Source organism: Zalophus californianus, chromosome 7 (assembly GCF_009762305.2).
Source record: "Zalophus californianus isolate mZalCal1 chromosome 7, mZalCal1.pri.v2, whole genome shotgun sequence".
Taxonomy (NCBI): Eukaryota; Metazoa; Chordata; class Mammalia; order Carnivora; family Otariidae; genus Zalophus; species Zalophus californianus.
Window position 1 is genome coordinate 129,916,103 of NC_045601.1, and position 25,481 is coordinate 129,941,583.

At 41.5% G+C, this 25,481-nt stretch overlaps 1 long non-coding RNA gene across 1 annotated transcript; it reads left to right on the plus strand.

Moving 5' to 3' along the window:
• The first annotated feature begins 3,546 nt into the window (after positions 1-3,546).
• Positions 3,547-24,962, plus strand: LOC113927591. Its single transcript, XR_003521674.1, has 3 exons — positions 3,547-3,720; positions 15,230-15,400; positions 24,490-24,962. It is a non-coding gene; the product is annotated as an uncharacterized LOC113927591 (long non-coding RNA).
• Positions 24,963-25,481: the final 519 nt, after the last annotated feature.

Below are 25,481 nucleotides of genomic sequence, written 5' to 3' on the forward strand. Positions count from 1 at the left end.
TGTTTTGTCATTTGCTTTAACTGGTTCTGAAGTATGAGCTCTTATCTTGAGCTGTTGGGTCCTTCATAATGGTTGCAGTTAGACCACACATTTATACACTGAAACTAGAGATTTGCCTTGTGTACATTATCCACCCTGGAAACGTCAGATCTTACTTTGTTGCATCCAATAAATATTCATTATTAAGGAAAGGAAGAGGGGAGGAAGGATAACTATATTTAAAGCAAGTTTTATTTGCCTTCACTGTTACTGTGAATCTGGTATTTGGTTACTGTTTTTTGGCTTTTTAGGTTTTTTTTTAATTTAGTTACTGTTCCTCTGGTATTTGCAGTTTCTGAAATTATGTGAACCAAAGCAACATTTGCCTCCTTTTTTTTTTTTTTGGCAATAGGGAAAGTATGTCTGATTTTATTCATGCTATCAGAACACAAGAGTAGACTTTGGGAGTGAATAAAGGGCAATGATTGGAGAATCCCAAAAAATTGAAATGTCTAAAGAAATATTTAAAACTGAGTGATACATGGCACTGTTTTACTCCTAAATCATTGAATTTCGAGAACGTTGCCATGCTGGTGGTTTGTTTCCCAACTACATTGTTGGGAAAGGATTCTAACTCACCCCTTTCTGGAAGGAATGGGTTTGAACTGGCAAGTGCTGAGATCTCCGGAGCAAGATATACAGGAAAGATGAAATGAATGGCTTTCTCTTCTGCTTCTCCCCTCCCCCGGTTGCCCCTATGCAGTCTCTCCGTCACAGGAACCTACAGGCTATGAATGCCTCTGTCTGTTCCTCTCAGGCATCAGAGGAAGGAGGAAACTAGAGGAAGCTCATAGTGCGGAGGGATTTTGAGCCTCTGGCGTGTGTGTCAGGCTTACTGGGAAACCACAGCTTTGCCCAGAGCTCAGTTGTGCCCAGGTAGTACCGAAGTTCTCAGCCAATAGATGCCCTAATGTAACCAGAAGGCCCCATCTGTGCCTGCTTTCATGGGTTAATTTCACAGTGACTTTCCAGTCTGCCACTAGGGAAACAGAGCACAGTATAGAAGGGCCCTTCCTCTACTTTTCTCCAGGTCCAGGGAGTTATGTAGTTAGTAGGTTTATGACAATTAAGCAAAAATCAAATCATCAGCTGCAAAAGCAATAGAAATGGATACATATGTGTGTACCTCCGCATTATTATTTTTCTGTTTTCAGGAGATACATTAAAATTTAGGGAAAAAATTTGTTTATTTTTTAAATACACAGATAATTGCTGATTATGATGTTAATATCCTTATGATATTTCCAGATTTTTCTTTACTAAGATTGAGACCATCTTGACACACCCTTTGGTATAAAGAATCACAGATGAATAAGGACAAACTTTTTGGTTATTTCGTAAGCTGAAAAAGTAAAAAAAAAAAAAGAATAATAATTACAAATAAACAAACATTTATTTTGAGACCATGCAAAGAGAGACAGCCACCAAAAAAAGAAATCGCCTCTTGCACAGCAGGATCAGGATCCAAAATATCTTTATGAGAATTTTTTTAAATAAATTGTCTGGAGTCTTCCAGATCAATATTTCTCAGCCACTATGACTCACAGAGGAGTTTGGTGCCCTGTCTTCCTTTCCCCCCATTGCCCTTTGTGCTTTGCTACCCACACTCCCAAACACTCTTTACATCAGAAGCAAGGACCGGCTCCTGGAATGGTAGGATTATACCAAATGCACAGAGAAAGAACCCAATCACACTCAGGTCTGAGTTTCAGAATTGACCTACGAGACCCACAACATAAGAAATAGTCATGCACACCAAACGTTTTTATTTTAAGAGCTGGGTTTTTGAGTTTCAATAGACGAAGCCTATTGAAGCACATAAAGTTTATGACATAAACAACAGATTGGGAAAAGTACAGCTGAAAACTGAATTACAGCTCTGCTGACTAAGGTAGGAAATTAGGAAAGGAGAACCATAAAGTCAGATGGTGATGCAGATCTTCAAGAAAGTTCTCTATACCTTGCTTTATGGCCACCCTGAAGCCAAAGGCGGGAGGAGGGGCACTGATAGAAATTCCAGATAGGTATATGAGAGCAGGGGAGGCTGGGATTCCTCAAAGAAGCCTGGGAAGTTGAGAAACCTCAGGCAGAAGTCACCTTTGCCAGCACAGTGTGGCAGCCAGAGAGAGGAAATGGCAGGCCCCTGTGTCTCAGCCCCAGAAAGCTTCTAAAGATGTTCCCTTGCCCTCTTACTTCCCAAGGGAGCAAAGGACTGCGAAAACCAGGGAGCCAGAAGGCGAGCTTCTAAATCAATTTGAGTTTAACTTGCCAGTGTGTGGACCAACAACGAGACACAATGGTGTGACTATATACAGCTGAAGCAATGCTTCAGTGAATAGACAATGAACACGGAGGACAAGACGCCCCTCCCCTCTAATTCACTGACAATACCCAGCCCTCCCCTACATGTTCAGATACAGCCCCAGGGAGAATTTACCCCTGGTTGACTAAATTTGAGTGCCTATCATTAGGTGGAATAAAGACTCAATTTAGAAATTAAGTGGAGTTTTTTTTTTTAAGTTATATTTTTTGCACACTTAAGTTTGTGGATAGTGAGAATTATATACTTGCTACACTATATTAACAGGAAAATCATAATGGTCACATAATAGAAAATATTTTAAAAATCTTAATATCCTGATGAGCCTGGATGGATTCTCCTTGGTAGATTACTCTCTTGGTTGCGCAAGAAATAAGCTTGATAAAATTTAAGTAAGTATATAGACATCTCAAGGTAATTTTTATCTTATTATTCTTTTTTTTTTTGTAATGATCAGGTCTTTGTTAATATGAAATTATTCTGGTCTAAGCACCAAAAATGAAAAAAATAAAAAATAAAAAACCCAGAAAGTAGAAAAAATGAGAAGCAACTAAAATCATGGTGCAGTCGGTGAAGGAAAAAAGTAAGAGATCCCAATCCATAGCTCAGAATATCATAACGAATGAACACCACCACAGTGATCTTGAGGACTTGAGAACAGTGAGCACTTGATAAACGTTTGTGAATAAAGAGCTATGTTTCTAGGGTGTATCCAAAATCCCCCATGATTTTCCTCCTTCCCATTCCTCTCCTTATTCCATGAAAAGAAAGTAACATTTGAGCCCTTTTAGTTATCACTTCAGGTTCTACAATTCTCAATATTTCTATTTTTATCCATGGGCTAATTATTTCATTTATCCATCCATCCACTCAACGGCGATTCATTGAATGCCTGGTAAGTGCCAAGCACTGTAGGGTAAGGAGATGCTGGAGGGAGAAGCAACCATCTTAAATGAAAGTATCTCACTGAGTGGTGACATTTGAGGGGGCCCCTGAAGGAGGTGAGGAAGTGATCTGGTGACAAGCATTCCTGGTGGAGTAAACATGAAGGGTAAATGCCTTGAAGAGGAAGCTCGCTTGGTGTGTTCACGGAAAGGCAAGGACACCAGTGTGGCCGAGGCAGAGAGAATGTTGGCGAGAGAGCAGTAGGAAATGAGGTCACAGAAGTAATGGGAACCAGATTGCAAGGCCCTCAGACCACTGTGAAGACTTTGGCTTTTCCTCTGGAGGACCGTACACAGAGGGGTGACATGATCTGAATTACATCTTAACAGGACCACCCTGACTGCTGGGTTGAGAACGGATCGAAGGGAGGCCATGACAGCAACAGACAGAGCACTAGGAGGGCTGAAATAATTCAGGTGAGAGATTCTGGTAGTATGGATGAGACTGATACTCATGGAGGTAATAATAAATGATCAGATTCTAGATATATTTTAAAGATAAAACTAATATGATTTATTTATGGATAAAATGTAGGGCAGGATAAAAAAAAAGAGCCAAAGATGACTCTGAATTAGAAGAACTAAAAGTCTGCTGTTACTATAAGCTAAAAGGAGGAAAACTGAAGAAGAAATCTATCTGAGGGCAAATATCAGACACTGTTAGGCATCTGAGGGGAAGAGTCAAGGAGGCAGTTGGGCATGGACCCAGGCTGGGGATATAAATGGAGGCGGATGGGTATATTAATGGATTTAGACCCACAAGGCTAGGTGAGGTGATCAAGAAAGTGAGTGTAGATAGAAAAGAATTTTAAGATTTGAGCCTTAGGGAATTTCAAAGATAAAAGGTCAAGAAGATGAGCAAGAACAAGCAATGTGGCTTCATTTGACGTAGGAGTAAACAGAAGAGGGGATAATCCTGGAAGTATCGGAAGGAAACTAATCACTTAGGAAATGACATTGATATTGGCTGCTGGTTGCCCTTTGAGCATCTTCTACTCTTTAGTTTTCATTGGAATAGTCATAAGAGGTGTGAGGAACTACAGGTAAAACCCAGGACCTAACTAAGCAGGTAAAACTGATAGGAGATCTCTGCCTAAAAATGGAGGTCCAGGGGTGGTTCAAGTCGGTTAAAAATCTGCCTTCAGCTCAGGTCATGATCTCAGGGTCCTGGGATCGAGCCCCACATCGGGCTCCTTGCTCAGCAGGGAGCCTGCTTCTCCCTCTGCCTGCCACTCCCCCTGCTTGTGCTCTCTCACTCTCTCTAACAAATAAATAAATAAATAAAATCTTTAAAAAAATAAAATAAAAAATAAAAAGTCACAGATTGCGAGTGACCCCATGTTCCTGACAGAAGCAAATTCCTCTCTGGAGGAATGTTACTTCATCCAGGTTGCAAAGAACGTCTGTAGATAACATTCCACTGAACATGATGCCACATTGAAAAATCATGGAGTACGTGACAAAACAAGGACTCCTGAGCAGAAGTCAGTAGAAATGACAGACGGACCTAGAAAGACTTCGTACATTCACATGTTTTGAAAATGCACACATTTAAAGAAATGTTTTCTGGCTTACAAATGTCCATTTTATATTTAAAGAAGTAAAGAAGGGCATGAAAATTATGATTAGGAAGATAAAAAAGACTCATAAAAACAACCAAGCAGTTTGGAAAAGCACCAAATAGAACTTGTGGAAATGATGTGAACACAATCATAATTTTAAAACTACAATCAATTAAATAGAAAATTAAATACCTCTGAAAAGCAGATTCAAGATAGAGTTAAAGTCATTACCCAGATGCAACACAGAAGGACAACGAGCTGGAGGGGGGAAGAAATAACAGGGGATAGAGGGTCATAGAAGATCTACTATGTACTTAATCAGAGTTCCAGAAAAGTATAAGAGAACGAGAGAGAAGCAAAATTTGGAGGCAAAATGGCTGCAAATGTCCAGATCTGATGGGCAAGATTCAGATTCAGGAATTAAAATGAATCCTAAGTCGGATAAATAAAAAAAGAAATCTGCACCTACACCATTACAGTGAAGTCACAGAATAACAAGGCAAAGGACAAGATCGTAGAAGAAGCCAGAGAGAGAGAAGAATGTGTACGTTAAAACGAACAGTTGCCGGGGCGCCTGGGTGCTCAGTTGTTAAGCATCTACCTTCAGCTCAGGTCATGGTCCCAGGGTCCTGGGATCGAGTCCCACATCAGGCTCCTTGCTCAGCAGGAAGCCTGCTTCTCCTTTTGACCCTCCCCCTACTTGCATTCCTTTCTTGCTGTGTCTCTCTCTGTCAAATAAATAAATAAAATCTTTAAAAAATAAAAATAAAATAAAATGAACAGTTGTTACACAGACAGGATACAACGGAAGCCAGAAAAGAGCAGACTAGTGTACACTAGTGCTAAGAAAGAAAGAAAGAAAGAAAGAAAGAAAGAAAGAAAGAAAGAAAGAAAGAAAGAAAGTCTGCCAGCCCTAGAGTTATATAGCCTGTGTAAATTATATTTAGACCAAAGCAAAATAAAGACATTTTTGGACAAACCAAAAAAAATGAGAAATTTCACAATCAAGTCCTTATTAAGGGAAATAAATCAATACCTTGCAAAAGAGCTTCAGACAGAATAAGGAAAACCCCAGAACAAAAATGAGACAGAAAGTCATGCTAAGCAAAGAAACTGGCAAACATTTAACAAAATCAAAACATTTCCTACTGTGTGAAACAAAGGATTGAAGTATTGGGTCGCCTGATTGGCTCACCTTGGTAGGTCATGTGACTCTTGATCTTGGGCTTGTGGGTTTGAGGCCCAGGCTGGGCGCAGAGATATCACCCCAGAGAAATCCACATATAAATTATTGGCATTAAGGTTTAGCAAAGTTGCTGAATACAAAATAACTAAAAAAAGTTAATTACATTTGCATATACTGGCAGCAAATAATCAGGATACGTAACTTAAAAATATTATTTACAATAGCAAAAATGGTGGGGGTGGGGAGGGCAGTAAGTAGTGAGTGAGGCACTGAAGATCACAAAGAAAAGAGATTCAAGAGATAATTGAGTGTTTTAAGCTGTTCAATTTGCGGTAATTTGTTGTGGCAGCCCCGGGAAATTAATGTACCCTGTTTGGCCACAGGATCAACCACCCGGAAGTGGGGGCTGGGCTTTGTTCAGAATTCAAGATGGGACTGTTGCCTGGTAACTGCCAAGGTGAGCAAACCCACCAACTGGATCCAGCCTGGTTCTCATCCACCATTAGGGACCCTGGCCTCGGCACAGCGGCTTCCCCAGGGCGGACCCACTTGTTAGGGAGAAGTAATGGGCATGACAAACAGCCTTGTTGGGCACAGGGAGACAAAGAGTGGCAGGGATGGGCCCCCTGCTCTGGTTCTCACCCGGGGTCCCGCCATTCTGCACTGTATAGTCGGAGGTCTGCCATTTGCCCCTATGGGCACCATTGGTCTGTGTGCGCGGGACCTTTTTGCAAAATGAGTTAGCTATTGGACCCTGAGAGAGAGAGAGAGATAATTGACTTCAGAGAGAAAGAGACCACGGACTTCATCGTAATGATCAAAGGCTGTGGTCAAAGAGGATGATTGTATTTAAGATTTCAGAGTTGAAGCCACTCCAGGTGCTGACAAGAGCTAGGGTGTGTCATCAAGAAAGCCGGTGGCTTGAAGGAACCAGAAGCACCAGCAAACTAATCATTTCCTTGTAGGACCCAGAGGACTTGTCAAGATGTTTTGCACGTTTTGATCTAGGTCAATAAATATAGCAAGATACGTTTCTTCCCCTTTTACTGTAAGAAATAAAAACATGTTTGATTTGTATTTATTAGATTACAGTGCTGCTCAGGAGCGTGGCAGGTGGGGCAGGCGGGGAAGGTTTAACCACCACCTCCCACAGGCAATTCCTAGACATAACCACTGAGGTAATATCGGGGTGGGGGGGGAGGGACAGGAAACATTTCCTTCCCAAACCGACATATTTAAATAACAAATCAATGTATCAGCTACAAATTTGGGTGTGTGTGTACATTTTGGCAAAACGCAGTGGGTCAGACTATATGAAATTGCCATTTATGTGGTCAAATTAGTCAACGTCAGCAATTTCATGTGATGGAATCTAGTATTTTTCTGGGTTTGCCAAATGCAAAATCACTGACCAAGCTGAAAAGTTTGGTTTTAAAGATAAAGGGGATGGAATGTTACAGACTACTTCGGGCTTTTACAGAGAAAATAAAAACAAGCACAGCTCTTTAAGTGCCAATTATATTTTGCTATTATTGCCAAGATGATTCTATTAACTACGTTAAGAAGCTATAAAGTAAAATATTTTGCAGGTTACTTCTTTAGTCAACTGGGGTAGATATTATCTCTTGACTAACGAGCGAGGGTTCATGTGATTATAAAATGCAGTAGTATATTAGTGTGGTTTAAATGCCCATCATATGCTATACGATATCTAACTGGCATAGATTCTAATTCCGATGTTGTTATGTAGGCCTTACTTCTCTATTAAAATTGAAAGTGTTAATTTGCCAGTAATCACTCCGCTTTCTCCTACCGCCTCACTCAAAGGACAGGCCCTTACTGCATGGATGAAATGTAGTAATGCATTTAGTGCTAGGCCATGATTTTAAACCTCCAGCTGTTTTACTGGTTGTGTAACTAAAAATAAGATAATGTTATGCTGGGTAACCATGGCTTTTGTAGGCATTCACATTTTACAAATCACTGCACAGTATGCAAACCGTTATATTTTTTAAAATGCTTCGATCCCAGCCTAGGAGTGGAACACTTCCATTATTAAGGGAGAGACAAGTCTAGTCTGCTAGACTGTGAAGTGGCTTGAATCCTGGACAGGGAAGCCAGTGGGCTGCATTTATGCCGTCCGAGTAATTCCTCGCTAATCTCCTCCCTGCAGCTCCGCTGGGAAAAAGCATTCCTCACCATCAGTGATGTAGAGCAGGATCTCGAAAGGTTGGCGGGTTATTTTGGTTTTTAAACTTTTATGTGATCCGGAAACCTGCTACTCGTTCAAATAATGCAAACCAAAGAACAATGTATTGAGCAAACAACAGTGCACAGAAATCATATGCCTCTCTACACAGGCTTATATTAAAAATAAGGGTCACAGGAAAGAACTTTGCTGGTTCACATCATGCAAACACATAAAAGCCCTGTGATATTTATACTTCTGTGATCTAATCAGAAGCCCAAAGCATGCTGTCTTTGAGTGAATATTTGTTTTGCATGAAAGCATTGATAAATAAGTGGAACTATTCTGAGCTGCATTTTTACAATGGCATCTTCTTTCCGAAATACCAGTCGTTCAGAACAAATGTTCCTGGAGCATATTACTCTGCTTTGACACAAATACTGGCGAGGACTTGGTGAGACTTTGCAAAGTACTTGGAAATGCGCTCAAGGGTCTCTGATGATCTATAATTTCCCTAAACACCACATCCTGGGGAGGATGCCAGGTTTGTGTACAGGTACTTCCGGCTCATATAAATATGGCAGTGGGGGAGACCGGTTTCCCCAAGATCCCTGGGAGACGGTCAGTCAAGATCAGCCAAATATAAAACAAAATGTCTCTTATTAGAAGCGCATACATGTCCAAGAAATATGAACTGGTTTTTAGATCCAGATTTTAAGTAACTCACTTGTAACGACCAAATGAGTAGTAGGGAGGCTACCTGGAGAGGCAGATACAAGAAAACATACTGAAGTCTGCAGTCTCTATTCAAACACTAATGGAGGGCTGAAGGAGGAGAAAAGGGGCTTGGGAGGGTGGATTTGAAAAGCAAACCTTGACAAATAGGAAATGGAATTAAAAGCTCCATCTGTGAGTTTTTTTTCCTGTGGGGGGAGAGAGAGAGTGCGTGCATGCAGTGGGGTGGAAGGGGGGAGAGGGAAAGAGAGAGAATCTTAAGCAGGCTCCACACCCAGCACGGAGCCCAGTGTGGTTCTCGATCTCACGACCCTGAGATCATGACCTGAGCCAAAATCAAGAGTTGGTTGCTTAACGGACTGAGCCACCCAGGCATCCCTCCATCTGTGAGTTTTTAAGACTGGATTTCTATAGGGGGTTGCTAGAAGAAGGCTATAAACACTGATTCTGTGAAGAAGAAGAAAAATGAAGCTTCAAACAAGACGAGTCAGAAATCTAGAGTTCCAGGGAACTCAGAAGAATTAAAATGCATAAAACTCATTTTTTTCTTTCCGTAACAAGTCTCTCATCCTCTCCTACGTGAAGGCTGGGTCCCTTCTCTTCTCGCACCTCCATCTTTCCCCCTTGCATAGGCAGTGTCTGGAACTCTGATAGACGCCATTGTGGGTCTCTAACTGAGGCAGGAGTGGGCAGGCCCATGTCAGGCTACCATGTATCTCCTGCTGGGTTTGGGTCAGGATCTTCAGAGCTGGAGGGAACTTTGAATCCACCAGATCCAAACCTCTGACTTCACACACAGCGATCTGTGACCCAGAGGTGCTAGATGACTTGCCTAAGGTCACAAATCCAGGAGGCCGTGAATTAAGCCGAGGCTTTTTGAGCCTAGGAGCTGTATCCAAGCTGCCCTACCAGACCGTCTGTATCTTCTATTCTTACCACTTCTAAAAGGCAATTAAGAATGAATGAAACTCATTCTTTAAAATGGCACATCTCCTTCTCACAATGGACAAAATGAAAGGACAGAAGGAATGATTATGTCAGGCATGCTTTGGCTCGGGGCGGCAAGCACAGAGTGGGCAAGGCTGAGGGGACAGGAGGCGGTGGCCAGGCGTGGCCATGCTAACCATGTGGCTGGCAGAGGCCTCGGCTCAGGGGCCAGACCATCAAGCACAGTCCCTTCTGTTTGACTTACTGGATCACTGAGTCACACCTCTCTTTTCTAGCTGACTCCAACTTCATCTGAAGGGTGTGGTGAATACTCCCAGCCCTCAACTGAGATTTAGCCTTTTTTTTTTTTTTTCCTTAGAGAAAGTGAAGGACCCAAGGGATTGCATTTGGGATTTGGTAGTTCTTCCAAACCTTTATGAAACCTACACCTTGGGGCAAACTTACAATATTTTACTACACATATGAAGTTAGTTTTTGGATTTTGTTTTTGTTTTTCAATGTCCTAAGGAAATCCTAGGGCCTTTGCAAGCATTTTCAAATAATGCCAAGTTCTTAAGATTACTTTCTAAACTCTGGGTAATTCTGTTCTATGTAATTATGCCCCCAATGTCTTCATATTTAAAAACGTGACTTTTACCTTGTAAGAATGAGACAACAGACATGATATGAAGTCATCCAGGTGTGTTGATGCAATGTCTTCCCATCTCTACCAGCCCCTAGATATGGCCCTTCATTAATGGCCAGCACAGTTCCTCGGATGCAATGTTCTCAAGGGAACATTGTTCATTTCCTGTTGTTTCCTGGCTCATTGAAAGCATGTCACGTCTGCCCTCTGCCCCCACCCCAGTTTCCTGGCTGTTCCATGTCTCTGCCTAATAACAACATATTAATTTATTTGTTGCGTCAGTTCTGTTGCTGGAAAAGTATTGCAGAGTAGATAACTTACTGAGGAAGGCACAAAGCACCTCCTTTTCTCCAGCATGGTGACAATCGCAAGTCTCTCGGCCCATCTGCAATCCGGTTCTCCTCTCTGGTAAACTCCCAAATGCTCTGAGGCCCCTCCTCTCCTCCTTCCTTACCTATGCCAGGCATTCTGGAAACAAGAAATGCCAGAATGACTTCTCCTTCCTCTTCCACTCCCCTCCACAAACTTATCTTCCTCAGAGAAAAAAAGCCTTTGACAAGGAAAGTCTTCAATAAACAAATAAAGCAGGACCTTTTTTTTTTTTTAAATTTCAAGTCATTAAGAAGTGGATATCACCTTCCAAAGGTAAATGAGAATTAGGATCCCCCCTCCCAACTCTACTAAAAGACATTAGTAGCTGCGAATCGATTGGGCTAAATTGTCTCGTCCCATTTTCTGTACCACAATCTAGGAAATGTAAAATTGTAGGGGTAGAGAGTGAAAACAGATGTGCCTTGGGAGACGGATTCAGGCCTCCTTGGCTGGCAGGATATTTCTGCCGGAAAAGGGGCAGTTTAGTGAGGTTCTCAGAAGGGGTGACCAGCCGTAGGATTTTGCATCAAACCTGTTTATGTGTGTAACACTCCCACTTTTGCCAATTACATAAACCTGATAGTCACTGCTGTTTCTTTTTTTATTATTATTTAATTTTATTATGTTATGTTAGTCACCATACAGCACATCATTAGTTTTTGATGCAGTGTTCCATGATTCATTGTCTGCGTATAACACCCAGTGCTCCATGCAGTATGAGCCCTCCTTAATACCCATCATCAGGCTAACCCATCCCCCCACCACCCTCCCCTCTAAACCCCTCAGTTTGTTTCTCGGAGTCCATAGTCTCTCATGGTTCATCTCTCCCTCCGATTTCCCCCCCTTCATGTTTCCCTTCCTTCTCCTAATGTCCTCCATGCTGTTCCTTATGTTCCACAAATAAGTGAAACCATATGATAATTGACTGTCTCTACTTGACTTATTTCACTTAGCATCATCTCCTCCAGTCCCATCCATGTTGATGTAAAAGTTGGGTATTCATCCTTTTTGATGGCTGAGTAATATTCCATTGTATATACGGACCACATCTTCTTTATCCATTCATCTGTTGAAGGGCCACTGCTGTTTCTTGACAACTCCTTTAGCTAGCATCTCCCGTTTCTTATGTTAAAAACAGACAAATAAGTAAATGAAGTTGTGTTCAAACCCCTTTGTGGTTGTGTTGTGTTTCTGTCTGCTTTCTCTGAAGATACTGTAGAAAAGCCGCCCATTAACTGTGCCTTGTATAGCTGTGGAGAAACTCTAGTCTCCAGACATTGGCTCTTAAAAACATTTCTACTGCTTCAACATTTTAATATCTTATTATTGTTTATACAAATATTCCTTAAATTGGAAATGCGACTCGTTGTTTGCTGCACCCACAAGAAACTGATGTGTTCTCTTGCTTCTGCTTCAGAAACAAGGAAATGAGAGACTAGGCAAGCAGGATTAATATACTTCTTTTTTTTTTAAGATTTTATTTATTTATTTGACAGAGAGAGACACAGCAAGAGAGGGAACACAAGCAGCGGGAGGGTCAGAGGGAGAAGCAGGCTTCCCACGGAGCAGGGAGCCCGATGCGGGGCTCGATCCCAGGACCCTGGGATCATGACCTGAGCCAAAGGCAGATGCTTAATGACTGAGCCACCCAGGTGCCCCAGGATTCATATACTTCTGATTCCTGTTTCACAGATTCCTAAAGGACAACACAGACTGGAAAGAACATAGGCTTCTCTTTTTGGGAAGCAGGTGCAGCTGGGTCCCAGCCCAGTCTTGCCCAGGCTTTCACTGGCTGTGTGATCTAGAGCAAGTTACTTAACTCCTCTGAGCTTCCAGTATTGCTTCAATGTATCCACTTTTTTAAAGTCAATAGGATTATTTGTGGAAAATAATTAGCATAATATTAACAGATGACAGCAATTATTATCATTATGTCCATAAAAATAAAGGAGGCAGAGCTTCTAGTCACAACTGGTTTAGTTACTCTGCTGGAATTGGCTGGCTTTCCATGCTGTGTGTCATAAAAAATTGGAGTCCTAACCAACTACTTTTAGTGAAAGCATTTAGAGAGATGATTTTGACCCCATTCAAAGGCACTGCTCAACATCAAAAATATAAACAATCCAGGGGCGCCTGGCTGGCTCAGTTGGAGGAGCATATACAACTCTTGATCTCAAGGTTGTGAGTTCAAGCCCCAGGTGGGATGTAGAGATTACTTAAATAAATAAAATTTAAAAAAAAAAAGAATGTTTAAAAAACAACAATCCAATTAAAAAATGGGCAGAGGATCTGAATAGACGTTGTTCCAAAGAAGATATAGATGGCCAACGGACACATACAAAGATGCTCAACATCACTCAACATCAGGTCAGGGCAAATCAAAACCACAACAAGATATCACCTTACACCTGTCAGAATGGCTAAAATCAAAAAGACAAATAACAAGTGTTGACAAGAAGGCGGAGAAAACAGAACCCTCATGCACTGTTGGTGGGAATGCAAGCTGGTGCAGCGACTGTGGGAAACAGTATGGAGCCTCCTCAAAAAGTTGAAAATAGAGCTACCATGTGATCCAGTAATCCCACTACTGGGTATTTACCAAAAGAAAACAAAAATATGAATTCAAAAAGATATATACACCACTCTGTTTATTGCAGCATTATTTACAAAGGCAAAGATATGGAAGCACCCCAAGTGTCCACCAATGAATGAATGGATAAAGAAGATGTGAAATATATATTACACAGCTGTGAAAAAGGAAGAGATCTTGCCATTTGCAACAACATAGATGGACCTAGAAGGTATTATGCTCAGTGAAACAGGTCACAAGGAGAAAGACAAATACCATATGATCTCACTCATTTGTGGAATCTAAAGAACAAAACAAATGAACAAACAGAAAATTAGTTTGTTCTCTATAAATACAGAGAACAAACTAATGGTTGCTATAAATACAGAGAACAAACTAGTGGTTGCCAGAGGAAAGGGGAGTGGGCAAAATGGGTGAAGAGAAGTAGGAGATACAGACTTCCAGTTATGGAATGAAGAAGTCATGGGGATGAGAGGCACAGCATAAGGAATATAGTCGATGATATTGTGGTAGCATTGCATGGAGACAGGTGGGAGCTACACTTGCCGTGAGCATCGCACAACCTATAGAGAAGTTAAATCACTATGTTGTACACCTGACACTAATGTAACATTGTGTGTCAACTATACTCAAATTTAAGTTATTTTTTTAAATAAGACACCCCTCATCATCCTCTATTAAAGTAGAAAAATAGCAATGCATCTGGAATACAATGTCTTATTTACATAATAGAAAAAAACACATGGCTTCTGTAATGAATATTGCTGATTTTTTTCAAAGCATCCATTCTACCTAATCCCAAGTTCAGTCCTGAAAATTGGGTGTCACCCTACCCCTTTGCCAGGGTGGATCCTGGTTGCTCTTTGTCAGTCAGTTGAATTATTGGTTCAGGTATGAGTATGTAACCAAAGCTCAGTTAATCATAGAGCTCTGTCTTGGATTAGGTTTAGTGGCTGGAGGAAGAGGAATTCTCTCTTCTTCTGGGAAGGTGGAGCTTGCCCACAGAAAGCCAGGAGCTGCTAGTGCCATTCCCTCCTCTGAGAGAATCCATGAGAATGAAGCCAACCACGAGAGAAGGGCAAAGCCAAAGTAATCTCAGAGAAATGAAGCCAGAGAGCTGATCAAAGCACGCCTGAAAGTTACCAGAATGTCAGACTCTTCAATTTCTTCAACAAGAAATGTCTTTAAGCCCATTTAGAATGGGGTTATAAGATACATGTGGTCTAACTTATCGTAACTGTGAAGGCTTTATCGAGATTCACTATTATACCACCACCCACTATCAGGGGTTGATGTATAGAACCCCAGTATAGATGTTTCTCTCTCTTTTTTTAAATATTTATTTGACAGAGAGAGAGAGAGAGAGCGCAAGCAGGGGGAGCAGAAAGAGAGGGAGAAGCAGGCTTCCCGCCAAGCAGGGAGCCTGTGTGGCTGGATCCCAGGACCCTGGGATCATGACCTGAGCCGAAGGCAGGATGCTTAACCAACTGAGCCACCCAGGCGCCGCCCAGTATAGATGTTTCTGCAGCTCCTGAAAATTCAATCTTAAAGACATCACGTTACCATTGTCCTTTAAGCCTGAATCCACGTAACAAATTTACTCTTTGAATGGGACATTAGAGAGGAACAATGCTCAGTTCTAGAGAATCTACATACCATCATTTTTCAAACTATGAGACCTATAAACCAACATAATCTCCTTTTTACCCCACCTGTCTAGAAGAGCAATGATAGATAATGTTGGCAGTTTTGGTGATGAGAACTGCAGGGACCTTGGCGACGTGTGGAAATAGGAAGACAGAGGACGCTGAGAAAACCAGCCGGGTCTCCGACACCAGTGGGCATCACGGGTCCTGATCACGCTTGAGAGGACAGAAGGCTGAGATGGAGAGTGAGTGCACTCAAAGCTGTAAAACAGCTTGGACTGGATCTGGCCCAGAGTAGACCCTTAATAAATAGCAGTTCTCTCCTGGGGCAGCATTTCTAAAAACAAGTAAGGGAATCACCCACCTCAGATCTCCCTGAGGAATCCAGGAGAGTGATTGAGAAGGAAAATTCCTGGGCCTCAGTCTCAACCTATTGAATCTGATTTAGGGTGGCCTTGGGAAATCTCTACACCTAATGAACTCCTCCACTGCATCTCATGTGTTCTAAACTCCCTGAACTTGCCTGCCCATAAGACTAAGCCAGAGTCCTTTGAAATAGACAGACCACAGAATGCCCCATCCCAGAACTCGTGAATCAGAATCTCTAGGGGAAGGGTATAGGAATAATCATATTTGACAAGCATCCCAGGAAATTCTTATGATGAAGGTCATTTAGGAAAAGCTTCCCTAGAGGATACTAGAAATCCATTGGCAGTAGAGTCCAGGCTCTTCTACCCCAACTCTGTTGAGCAATAGAGAAATCCTGGGGTCACATGACATGGAAGATGCAGCTAGGTCTTCAGATCCAAGGTCCCTTAAGATGGTGAATAACCCTAAACTTCCCCCCGCTGTCAAGTACAATCCCAGGACCATGATGATGCCCAACATCAGGGCCAGCTTCCCAAAGCTGGTAAACCCAAGCCATGTGATAGGAGACCCTTGCCTGCAATGACGCTCAGGTTCCCGTCTCCTCTCCCTCCCTCATCACTGGGTCTCAAGCCTGGCTGCTTTAAGTCGCCTGAGGATCTTCAAATAAAGTCGACACAGGGCTCCAGTTCAAACTAATTAAATCAAACTGGCAGGGGCTGGGCTGAGTGGTGCTGTTTATTGTACCTCCTTCCCCAGTCTAGCTGATTCTCCTGTGCAGCTTGGGAAACACTGCAGAGTTGTTACCTCTCTCTCTCTCTCCCCATAATCTTCTCTGTCAACTGCCCTGCCTCAGCATTTTTATTTAAAAAGAACCTCTTTAACTGTTGTTGCACATGGGTGTGGGAATACATTAAAATGGCTTAACTGACTCATTAATTCAGTCAAACAACCAGTGAATTCATTTTTAAAATATCCAACATATAGGTGAGTAGGCTTTTTTTTAAATCCTTCCTCAAAGATGGAATATAAATCATAAGGATTTCTAGCTCCAGAATTACGCATGTACTTACCTCTTTAGTATTCAGGATATAGTATTCAGTATTTATCACTCCCAGAGGGCGGAAAAACAAATCTAAGGGGCCAATCTTGGCCTTGCATCTGACTGAAGTCTTCACCCTCCGCAGATGTTGGTCATGTACATGACAAGCCACACTTGCCCAGGAAGTGCTCCAGGCACTGTGAACCGTACAAGAGGGCAGTACACTGGAGAGGGTTTGGAATCACCTTTCCCTCCCCACAAGAAAATATTCTTTTTAATTGGAAACAGTGCAAAGAACCCCAAAGGCCGAAGTTTTACATCTCAGTGTGCATCATTAGGAGTAAAATTCTCGATCAGTAACTTTGAGATTACACTGAAGGGAAATTCAGTGTTTCGAAAAGGGTTTTTTTGAGGCCCTTCATCATGGGACACACTCAACATGAGCCCACACTCTCACCAAAGTGGCTACTCTGCTCCAGCACACGGCAGTCAGAGTCGTGAAGGATCAGTGAGGCATGTGGAAGGGTTTGGTGGGAGGAAATTAATAACACCAACTCAACTACAGTGGGGAAAATAAAAAAACAAGCTCTTAGGAAGTAGAGTAGAAAACCCTTTAGATGACCATGTACTTTACAAATTGTTTATAAGCATGACCCTGCATGTGGTGGAAAGAATGGTGGCATTTACAGAACAGAATCCCTAGACTCCAAGCCAACTATAACTTGTACTGTCTCTGTGACCTCAGGCATGTCTCTGAGTCCTTCCAAATCTCAGTGTCCTCATCTGAAATAGGAGGATGGTTGTACCCAGCTCACTGGATTGTAATGCAGATCCCAGGAAATAACATGGAAGAGTCCTTTGAAAATCACCTTTGCTGTACAAATGTAGGATGTTATTATGATTCCGTGGCATAACAGCACAGTTTAAAAGAAGGCAAGTCTTTTCTCAAGTACAGTAGGGCATCTAGAAAAGGTATAGTTATACTCCATGTTGTGAAAACTTTTAGCTGAGAACTTTGAGCAATTAGGCACTCCCGAGTAAATTGAAGGACATGGTGAACTTGGAGAAGGTTCAGAAAAGAGCCACAGAGATGATTAAAGAGATGGAAAATCAAAACCATGCTCAGGAGAGGTTAAAAGAACCAAGTTCATTCAGCTTAGAGAAGACAAATCTACAGGGTAATTTAATAATTGTTTACAAGCATACACAGCCTGGTGTCCAGCTGTTCTTTCCAACGGACAGGGAAGAAAGTTCCGTAGACCCTCAGCTCTGGCAGATTTGACATGTGAGATTTCAAATGATTTTGCATGACTCTGATGGTTCATGACATATAATCGATAATTTTTCTAAGCCATAAATTTTCTAACCACGGGTGTGTGAGTGAAAACCATTAGCTCACCAGTGACTGAGTCTCTCCAGCCACCCAACGTCGAAACTGCAAGGGAAATGTGTTGTTCTCCACTAATTGTCTTCCACATTGTAATTCTCAAAACTAGCAATAATAATAGCTACCTTTGAGTGTTTACTGTGGACGCAGTGGTTTGCGCTAAGAGTTTTATGGGAAGTATTCCATTTAATGGGTGGATAAGTTAAGAAATCTGCTTGAGGTCACCCAGTCAGGAAATAGAAGAGGCAGGATTTTAACCCAGGTCTAAACCAGAATTCAAATTCATAGTCACTGTAGCAAATTTCATTTGTGATAAATGGCCCCAAAATAAAGTCACCACCCAGGGCTGATGAGAGCAATAAATGCAAAATGAAGAAGTCAATAAAGTGATGATTCTTACCAGAAACCAAAAGTTTCACAATGTTTCTGGAAAAAATCAGTCAAGGAACTCACACACACACATAAAAGGGATATGAAATATAATAACATATACCTAAAATGTGGGGAGGATAAGAGTAAAGAATGGGTTCAAACTTCAACCATCATCAACCTAATATAGACTGCTACATGTAGGAGAGATTATATACAAACCTAATAGTACCTATATATCAAAAACCACTAATAGGGATGCCTGGATGGCTCAGTTGGTTAACCATCTGCCTTCAGCTCAGGTCATGATCCCAGGGTCCTGGGATCAAGTCCCGCATCGAGCTCCTTGCTCAGCCAGGAGTCTGCTTCTCCCTCTCCCTCTGCCCCTCCCCCCTGCTCATGATCTCTTTCTCTCTCTCTCTCTCAAATAAATTAATTAACTAAAATATTAAATTAAATTAAATTTTAAAAAACACTAATATGCAAAGAATGAAGAGAAAGAAATCCAAACATATCACTAAGGAAAATCAGCAAAACATAAAAGAAGAAAGAAAGAAAGAAAGAAAGAAAGAAAGAAAGAAAGAAAGAAAGAAAGAAAGAAAGAAAGAAAGAAAGAAAGGAAGGAAGGAAGGAAGGAAGGAAGGAAGGAAGGAAGGAAGGAAGGAAGGACGGAAGGAAGGAAGGAAGGAAGGAAGGAAGGAAGGAAGAAAGAAAGAAAGAAAGAAAGAAAGAAAGAAAGAAAGAAAGAAAGAAAGAAAGAAAGAAAGAAAGAAAGACAAGAAAGGATCAAAGAAAATCTTCAGAAACAACCAGAAACCAAAAGTTGCATTGAATGTGGATTTGGTTGACATTTATGACACAGAGTAGACCAGCTGAGATTTTGACATTCCACTCTCCGTTGCACTAGCACATTTGGAGGTTCTCTACATCTACGGCCTTTATCCAGCCTTCCAAGACCAATCCAAGTTGGACTCCGATCATTCCTGCCAACGCTTGTCTAGGGAACTCTCCCCTTCCTGCAATAGCCTGTGCTTGCTGTCTGCACAACAAAATTAAATCATCACATACGATCCTGCTTTTTGTCTATTTCACACCTTCCCATATTCTCATCATTTTTTCACTGTCTGATTACAGTACCTGTGTTTTCTGGGTACATTCTCCAGTTCTTTTTCACAGTGTGAGATGAACCAGACCTGAGTGTTGTTAGTCTGTTGGTTGGTACTAAGAGCCAAGGCAATTCTGTACTAGTTTGAGCTGTTACCCAGAGAAACTGGGTGTAAATTCACTGGAAGTGGAAATTAGTAATCAGACCCAAGAGAAAACCAAGTCCAAGACCAGAAGCTCAATATCCAGATTCAGTCAGTGAGAAGCCATCATCAGGAAATGAGGCAAGAAGCCAGAAGCCAAGGAGAGGAAGAATGGAGGTTGGCAAGAAAGAGCAGTAGGACTTGCTGCATAGACCTCAACAAACCAATGATAACAAGATTCACTCATATTGGGACACAGGGCATGGAGGACGTTTGCCAACTGGAAATACAAGATTGGGCCAGACTTATGTTCTTATTATGTTCTGTTTGTTTGGAAGGGGAGATGATGACATAAACCATCTCAATACAATGTACTCTTCTACAACGGTGGTAAACACAAGTGTGCTATGGGATCACAGAGCAAGAGCCATCAGAGGGGCCTTGGTAGAAATGATGGGGCTTAGATTCAGTTTTATTTATTTTTATTTTTATTTTTATTTTATTTATTTTGTGAGAGAGAGAGAGAAAGCTCACACACACATACAAGTGTGGGGGGAGAGGCAGAGGGAGGGAGAGACAGAATCTTAAGCAGACTCCACGCCCAGCGTGGAACCAGACGCAGGGCTCCATGCAAGGCTGGATCTCATGACCCTGAGAGCACGATCTAAGCCTAACACAAGAGTTGGACACTTAACTGACTGAGCCACCCAAGTACCCCTTAGACTGAGTTTTAAAGGAAAGCTAAGTTGGTTAAGCGTCTGATTCAGCTCAGGTCATGGTCTTAGGGTTCTGGATTCGAGCCCTGTATTGGGTTCCATGCTCCATGGGGAGTCTGCTTCACCCTCTCACTCTCCCTCCCTCTCTCCCTCTCTCTCTTAAATAAATAAATAAATAAATAAATAAATAAATAAATAAATAAAATCTTTTTATAAATAAATAAAGGAAAGCTAAGTGAGAAACAGGAGGAAAGGTATTCTAGGAAGAGAAAGAGCATATGCGAGACCACTACCATTGGTTCTAAAGGAAATTCGAAAAGCTAAAGGTCAGTGTGATAGAAGTTTTGGAGGAAATAAACTTTGAAATATGGCTGAGACTTAGAACATGTGGGCTAAAAGCCCAAGCAGAAAAACAGAGGCAGGAGTAATTTCAACATCCAAAATCAGACTGGCATTGGAGGAAGATTCTGAATGCTAAAATGGGAAACCTGATCTGAAGCAAGAAAGAGCCCCTGAATGAAAGAATCTCATAGCCTGCAGGAAAATTATCAGGTGAGCATATACACTGTGGACCTGCTGTCAGCAAAGAGGTCAACCAGGGAGTCAGTCACCCAGTCACTGGCCAGAGCAGGGACTGTGAAAAAGAAAAAAAAAAAAAAGAATTCAAAGGCAATTTGTCAAAACAACAATAACAGGACCTGGAAAGAATTTGCAAAAAGTTAAGAGTAAAAAAGTCAACAAAACCAGGCATACTCGCTGAACCCCTAGGAGAATCAAATACAACTGCTCTGGAGGGGAGAGCAGCAGATGGGGTCCCAATATCTTCCAATTAGAGGGAATGAGAGAGCTGAGGAGGAAATTATGGGTCTTTCTGGACCTAGAATTCTAGGGTAAGCTGCCCCCAGACAATCAGTGATCAGTCCTATGGCCTCTGGGGTCATCTGTCCTCTTGGTTGGCTGCTTATAATATCATAAGGAAGGATACCATCATTACATTATCTAATTATTAGAAATACAAGAGGCAGAAGTGGCTGGTCCTAGAACCCACGTTTTGAAACCATAGACCCAGGTTCAAGTACTCGCCTTGGAAGCACTAGCCATGTGACCTGATCATGTGTCAGTCTCCTCATGTTAAAATAGAGATAAGACCACCACACGGGGTTGCTGTGAAGAGGAGCCAACATGAGGAGTTTCAGACAACTAACAATGGCCCTGTCTGCACCTGGGTGGGGATTCTGGGCAGGACTAAGGCCAAGTAACCAGACCAGAAACACTACACCAGTGAGGACACGGAGTCCAAGCAGGTAGCCAGAGTCTTCCTTAGATCTCTGGGGAAGTTCATATGTGTTGAGTCTTTCGGGCACAAGCAAAGTTTTCTGTGGGACTAATATTTGATAAGGGTGATCTACAAACAGTAGGGAAGTTCTACAAGAAACCAAATGGAGGACATGGAGAGCGCTTCAGAGAGAAATCTTACAGGCCACAATTAGGCAGGATGGATTTTATTTGCTTTTCCTGGCAGAAAATAACTTTAAAATCAAGTGAGTGTGACAGATACATGGAAATATCTATTTTATAGATGAGTTAATATATGATTAGGACTCCTTATTTAGAACACATCCACTTTGTGTACTCATAATGAAAACACTATTTGCCTTACATTGAATGAATTTCTTCAAATATCAATATGCCGTGAAATCACCCTTGATCCTCGAAAGGAGAACTTAAGAGCACGTCTCCTCTCAATGACGTGAAAATCCAGGAAAAGGGCCTAAGCAAATTCCCACTGCTATTACTGACACCTCTCATTTATCCACTTAGGGATTATCTATTGTAAGATTTCTTCAAAGTCCTGTCCCAAATTTCTGGGCTATTTCCTGCCACCATGAGTTTATGTACCATTGAGAAATACTAACATACTTAACACATTTAGTAAAACCTAACCAAGAAGTTTTTCCTTAAAATTAGGTGCTGTATTCCAAAGCCAAATCGAAATCATTATTTAATGCCTATTTTTCTGATGACTTTATCCCACCAGTATGTATAGTTTAGAGCCCACCCATCAGGGCAACTGGGCCACATGTTTTATTCACTAAGGTATCCACAGTCCCTGAGAGAGTACATGATACACAGGGGATACTCAACAAATATTTGAGTGAATGAATGAATGCACATTTGAATGAGAAGAAAATTCAGTGTCAGAGTGAAATCAGCAAGAAATTGCTACCGTGTCTTGGTTAGAGTTTCTTGGAGAAATTCCTTTCTTCCCAGCACCTGCGATGTGGCTATACACACAGTCAAGTAAATACTATTGTGAAATGAGACTTTCTCTCTTAGGTCATCAGGCTGTTCCATAAAGTATTTAAAACCCTAGGCCTTTAGCGATAAAGCCTGATGATGCAACTGGATTATAATATAACAGTTGGATTCAGGCACCAGTGATATGCTTGAAATGTAACTATGTGGTTGGTTTGTAAAGGATTCGTTGATGATATGTGAAATAACTGGTTGCCCCTGATATGATCAGGCCACCAGCCCCTATGATCTAGCCTTCTTGATGAGAATGAGGATTATGTGCAGCTGGTTCCATTAGGGAGCCTCTGGCTGTCTTCCTACAAGAGCCTAAGGCAATAATACAGGTAGCCATAGTTGCACCTGTTGGGACTGGCTCCTAGAAGTACTGTATCTCCTTGCATTGGGTAATAAAGGACTCTGCTTTCTCCAGGACCAATGAGCTGTACATATGCTGCTCTAGCCTGTCCCCAACTCTTATCTAGAATGAAAAGAAACTGTAACCCTTAACTCCCCTAAAGATCCTCAACACCTCCCCACCATTTCCCCTATGAGTCTCAAGAAAGTAGATTTGTTTTATTCTGAGAGTCTATGTCTCTATGCAAAACCCTGTTCTCTTGAAAAAAAAATTGCTTCAGTTCTGCTTCTGGAACTAGAAAAATCAGCCTTTTGTTGAACAAATATACAGAGGGATATAGTCACAGTTGCCATGCCCTCAAAATACCATCAACAAATATTTACTGAGGATAAGACACGGGGCTAGCTGCCATGAAGAAAGGATGGAAAATGAGCACTTCTTCTACAGATCTTAAAAGATGCAGATTCTTTATCTGTAGCAAAGCCTCATCTAGCCCATTCTTCATGTCCACCTGATAAATGTTGGAACCCAGAACAAGTTTGTGACAGGACTCCAGTGTTCTTGGCTGAAATGGAAGTAAGACTTTAAGACTGACAGGCAGATAAATCCTAAGAAATCAGAATAAAACTTTATAACCAAAAAATGAAAAATGAATCCAGCTCCCAGGGAAATGAGACACAGGAGGAAGCTATGAGCACGCTGGGGACTCCCCCTCAAGTCCAGGAGGGTCTGGAGACATGGGTCTCTCCCTACGTGAGGACACAGCTTGTGTTTGGTAGAAATACTTTGAGTGGGATGCCAGAGAGTATCATTTAAATTAAGCCTCAGATTCTGGAACTTTCCGAATCTCTCACCCTCTTCATTTCCCATTTTCTTACCCTGACAGGGAGTGTCTTTTAATGGAATGAGATATTAAAGTTAATGCAAAGCTATCAGTGTAAAAAGGAGGCTTTGTCTTGTAGGAGCTCCCCTCTGAGATTGTGGGAGGGCTGAGCCTGGACACAGATACTGCCATGCTCCTGCACAAACCATAGTCACCCTGGTCACCACCAGAAGGAACCTAAGGCCCTGGGGTAAGAAATGTGTGGAGTAAAAAGAGGAAGGGATATTAGAGGGGAAAAGAGAGTCTCCAAATTTTTTCTGAGGCAACTTTATGGGAAAAACAATGAATGCTTTGCATTACCCTCAGGTGTGCTCTAGATCAGGGGTTGGCAAACTATGGCTCACAACCAGTTTTTGTCAATAAAATTTTATTAGAACACAGCCATGATCAGTTTTTATGTATCATATAGGACTCCTTTTGTGCTACAGGAAGAGCTGAGTAGTTGTGCTAGAGACCATATGGCCCCACAAGCCAAATATATGTACTAGCTGGCCCTTAACAGAGAAATTTTGTTGACCTCTAGTGTCAAACATTTAAGAAAACTGTGCCAGCCCCTTTTGTACCTTTTGTAGGAAAAGTAAGATTACTCCAGCATTCTCCAGCTTTTTCCTTACTGCCTTTTCCCCGTTTCTGAAATTGCTTCTCTCTCCCCGGTCTCTCTTCATTTCCACCAGGCCTAGGGATGGCCGGCTGTGCACTCCTGGAGCTGTGCCCACCTGCAGGGATGGGTGACATGAAGGAGAGATTCAACACTTTCTTCAGAAATGAAACAGAGTGCGAACATATTTTAAGAAAAGCGGCCAACTGTCAACTCTTCTGTCAACACTGAGAGTTTATGCTTTTCTCCAATGTCCTTCAATAATCACAATAATCTGCACAACACTGTGTCTCTGAATGATGGGGTTTTTTTATAGAAAGAAAAATAGCCAACATTTATTGAGCTTTTTACATGAACTATCCCAGTGGGTACTCATGTAGGCTCTAAGGTCTCCCAGCATCACCATTTTCCAGATGAGCAAACTGAGCAACTTCCCCAAGGTCAGAAACACAAACCACTCCTGAGCTACACCCTCGACCACCATATTATACTAGTTGCCTCAGAAACATGAGAAAATGAACTTAACTAGAAATCGAAATAAAAACTAAATTTTCATCAGACATTCACTGTTTAAGCATCTATCAAATGCTAACTGGGAAGGACAATATTAATTTTTATCTATATCAATCTATGATTTTTCAGATAAATACCTTCTCTGAGACTTTTAAAAAAGTGTAACTTTTAGTAATTTTTATTCACTTCTGGGCCTTCGTTGGACTTTGACGTCTTTACTGGATTGGGAAGCATTTTGGAGTCATTCCTACCAAACCCATGAATATAAGACTATCATAAACTAATGACTTTTTCATTACATCTTCAATACAGACAGTGAAAGAAAGCAAGGCAACTACAATGTTTTCCACCTTTTACTTAGCTGTATTTCTTAAGAAACTTGCAGAAACTTTGGAGCTCCCGGGAACAGCATCTCAACATCAGCACACTTCCAATTCTTGCTCTTTAAGTTCTGCTTATTCATCAGAGGCCTTCAAACAGTAAGTCCTTCTTTGTTTATGGACACAGAAAATCAGCTAAAAGTATAATTAATTCATGAGAGTTAGATTAATGACT